Genomic DNA, 1,262 nt, shown 5'->3' on the forward strand with positions numbered 1-1,262 from the left:
AGAGAGAGAGAGAGAGAGAGAGAGAGAGAGAGAGAGAGAAAGAGAGAGAGAGGAAGGAAGGAAGGAAAAAAGGAAAAGAGCGAGGGAAGTTCAACTGCACAAACTGGAAAAGAATGCTTAGCCGGGTGTGACCGCGCAGGTCTGTCATCCCAGCCCTCGGGAGGCTGAGGCGGGAGGATCAATTAGAGTTCTAGGCCTTCTGGCTACCTAGTGAGATGGTGTTTCTGAAAACAAAACTAAACAAAGAATACAAGTGGTCATGGCTAGAGAGACAGCCTGGATGCAGCGGGCTGCACTCACTAAAGCAAGAAACGTGAATAAACTCCGGGGAGTTCCAAGGACACAAGGGCTTGAGCCCGTTTTCCGCCTGATGACACCAGGATCCCTGCCAGACAAGGTCCACACAGCCCACTGAGCCCCCCAGTGTTCTTTCCTGGGGCGATCCGACAGAGCCCGTGGAGGGCAAGACGCTGGGGTGTAGACGAAACCACCTGCCTCCTCCCTAAGGTTCCCCCGACTTTCCCTCCGCCAGACAGGGCTCCCCAGGCCGACTCCGTCTGGCGCCCCGAGCCCCTGCCTACACCCGTCCCTCCTGGCTGCGATGAGAAAAAGCGTTCACACATGTTGAGGTTTCCATGACCTCAGCCCCGTTTCTGTGGGCTGTCGGCCTCGGGGAGCTGAGAGCAGCTGCAGAAAAACAAAGCGAATTGAAGCAAGAGGCCTCCAGCTCCTGATGGACCCTGCCGGGACAGGGGCAGGGTGGGGAGGGCGCGGCGGAGGGCGGCCCTGGGAGCAGCGGTGAGCTCGGGGCAGCACACCCTGCAGGGTCCGAAGAGCAGCCGTCAGCAGGCTGGGCCACGGACGCGGTGCCCACAGCCTGCTCTGGGAGATGGCTCGGGCCCAGGCTCTGCGCCTCTCCGCCTGCACAGGCTCCAGGGGTCGGGACCTCGGCACCTGACGTCTTCAGCCAAACTGCGCCGGCCCTGGGTCTCCGGCTCCGTGTCCTGCTCAGACCTCTGCACGGGGCGCTGGGGAATTCATTCAGAGGACTTTGGTTTTGGTCCACAAAACGTTATAGGTATCGTGGGAGCCAGACGGGTGGACCTGCGATAGAGCAAATGAAGATGGAGAGTTTGTCTGCAGGCTCGGCTGGGCGGTGACTTGTACTTCTCTCAAGAGCTTCTCCGCTGCTCCTCCGCATATTGTTCCTCATCTTTTCATTCTGCTTCTGCATTTCCTCCTCCTCCATCTCCTCCTCCTCC

The sequence above is a fragment of the Fukomys damarensis genome, unplaced genomic scaffold, assembly GCF_012274545.1.
Source record: "Fukomys damarensis isolate Sample0158 unplaced genomic scaffold, DMR_v1.0_HiC HiC_scaffold_39, whole genome shotgun sequence".
In the NCBI taxonomy this organism is placed as follows: Eukaryota; Metazoa; Chordata; class Mammalia; order Rodentia; family Bathyergidae; genus Fukomys; species Fukomys damarensis.